Source organism: Wasmannia auropunctata, unplaced genomic scaffold (assembly GCF_000956235.1).
Source record: "Wasmannia auropunctata unplaced genomic scaffold, wasmannia.A_1.0 LD336053.1, whole genome shotgun sequence".
In the NCBI taxonomy this organism is placed as follows: Eukaryota; Metazoa; Arthropoda; class Insecta; order Hymenoptera; family Formicidae; genus Wasmannia; species Wasmannia auropunctata.
In genome coordinates, this window is record NW_012026837.1 from 220,095 (window position 1) to 223,059 (window position 2,965).

Genomic DNA, 2,965 nt, shown 5'->3' on the forward strand with positions numbered 1-2,965 from the left:
ACGTGAGCATCCACCATGTTAAATCCAGGACCGAATTGAGAAAAGTGTCTCACAAGTAATAAAACAGATAAGTAATAATATGGATTCGATACAGTAAATCAATAAATTCAATGTGTGAATCGAATAAAACGTTTTATTGTAACAATTATTTGTTTTATTAGTAACAATTATTCGTTTTATTAGTAACAATTATTCGTTTCATTAGTAACAATTATTCGTAAGAGTGATCATTAAAGAAAATTTCTGATGTAATTGCTTATAAATTGTCTGCACATATGTATGTACGTTCCTATCGTCTTGCATTTCATTGGATTCAACCCAAAACTGTTAGATTTGCATTGCGTATTTCGCATCTTTCGTTCAAACTCCGCGCTCATGATCCGTTGTATGACATTTTTTTGTATAACGTGTGCATAAGGCGCTGCAGTCGTAAGCAACACCTATCGGTTAAGCTGCCACAAAAAGTCAGTCTGCCAGGTAACGGCATCGAGTACACCTCTTAATAAATATTCTCTATAAAACGCTATCTTTGTTTAACTGGCTTCCTTTCCTAACCACAACAGGTTATGGGCCCAGGTCACGGACATCTAAAATAAAGTTTCGAAGGATACGTGAGAACTTGCAAGTGTCGTGTGCCGTTTTTGGTGATCTCTGTTTTTTTTTCTCTCTGACCGCACGAGGTGCATGTCGAGAATCCTCCGACACCTCGTAGTTCTGTTCTTGTAAGAACTGGTATACACGTGTTAAGTCGTCGCCCATTTGACGCGCGTGTTGTAATTCTGTCTGGACTAAAAAACTGTAAAACGAGAGAATAATGGCAGACTCTGTTATAGACTTGAAAAACGTGACGAAGTTCGACGGGCAAAATTTCCAGCTCTGGAAGTTTCAGATGAAGGCGATCTTCGTAGCTCACGATTTACTTGATATAGTAAATGGAACCGCAGTGGAAGAGCCGGGACAGCCGCAAACCACCTGGATACAAAAAAACGCAAAGGCGACGGTGCTTATATCAGCCGCGATGCATTACTCGCAACTGGAATACCTAATCACGTGCGATAGCGCTGCTGAAATGTGGAAGAAATTATCAGCGATCCACGAACAAACCAGTGCAACAAGCAAATTATTGCTCACGACGAGGTTTCATGAATACCGTATGAAACCTGGCGACTCGGTCTCGCAGCATATCGCCAAGGTGGAAAACATGGCGAGGCAACTCAAAGATGTCGGCGAAACGGTCTCTGACGTCACAATAATGGCGAAAATTCTCGGATCCCTACCGTCGAAATACAACGCTTTCGTGACCGCTTGGGACAGCGTGGAAGAAGCGAACCAAACCATTTTCAACCTGCAGAGGCTTATCAAGGAGGAAACGCAACTCACCGCGGCCTACGAGACAGCGAGCGCACTAGTCACCATCAACCTGAAACATTACAAGAAAGGTCCGAGAAGAGGGAAACCGCGCCAACCCCAGGAAAGCGATGCCGAACACGGGAAGTACAAAAGTTTCGAGTGCCATTATTGTCATAATAAAGGGCACATTGCCCGGTATTGCAAAGAAAAGCGTAATGTTCGAAAGGGTCAGTACGAAAAGAAACGCGATGCGAATGACGAGCGCGAGTAGCGACATCTCTACGACCGATCGCGCGCACGCGGACGACGCATGGTTCTCTGATAGTGGCGCTTCGCAGCACATGAGTTTCCGGAAAGAATGGTTTGTAGAATTCGAAACATGTAATGGCGTAACTGTAAGTCTCGGTAATAACTCACTTCTTGAGGCCAAAGGTCGCGGCACGATTTTCATAAAGAAACTAGTAAACGATGAATGGCAAAACGGTAAATTGGAGAATGTTCTATATGTTCCGTCGCTGCGTAAAAATTTGTTTTCGATCGGTGCCTGTACCGCAAGAGGACATGTTTTCGTTATCCGAGACAACGGAATTGATATTTATTCAAAACAAAACAAATTAATCGCGCACGGTATTAAGCAAGATAATAATCTGTTTAAATTAGCGTTCACCGTGATTGTAAAACATGAAGTGAATGTCGCTTTAGGGGGCGCCTTAAAGCTCTGACACGACCGTTTAGGCCACGTCAATAATAAATACTTACGAGCGGCGATTGAAAATAATTTGGTCAATGGTATGAAGGTTTCTGAAATATCCGACTTCTTCTGCGAGGATTGTCAGTACGGTAAACAGCATCGCCTCGCATTCAAAAGTAAAAGTCCAAGAGAAACGTCGAAGCCTGGTGAATTCATTCACACTGACCTGTGTGGCCCAATGCAAACTCCGTCGATCGGAGGCGCTAAGTATTTTATTCTGTTTAAGGACGACTGTACTGGTTTTCGACATGTACATTTTTTGCAACATAAAGATGATGTATTCGACTCATTCAAAGAATACGAGGCGATGATCTTTAATAAATTCGGTCGAAGGATTCAAACAATACGTTCTGACAATGGCACGGAGTATACGGGCCATCGATTCCGCGGTTATCTAAAATCACATGGCATTCAATTGGAATGTTCTGCACCGTATACTCCGGAGCAAAATGGCTCTTCGGAACGCGAGATGCGTACTATTGTAGAGAGTGCTCGAACGATGTTACTAGCAAAAAAGTTGCCTACTCGTCTCCAAGGTTGGGAAGTAACTCGTTACTTGTAACGAAGTTACAGTTACTTTTTTTCAATAACTAACTTAACTTCGTTACTTTCTTTCCATGTGTAACTGTAACTTAACTTAGTTAGATTTTTTAAGTAATTAGTAACTAATTTAATAGTTACTTTTACAGTTACTTTATATATGTCAAATCGTCACTTTCATGGATCAAAATTATGCAACTCTTTCGCTCAATCACCTAATCGTAATGTTGATTGTAATTATACGAAATATTTAAATGCTCATATTTAAATACGCGCATTACTTTTCTTTTTAAATAAAATTATATAATATATAAATGTAAACCA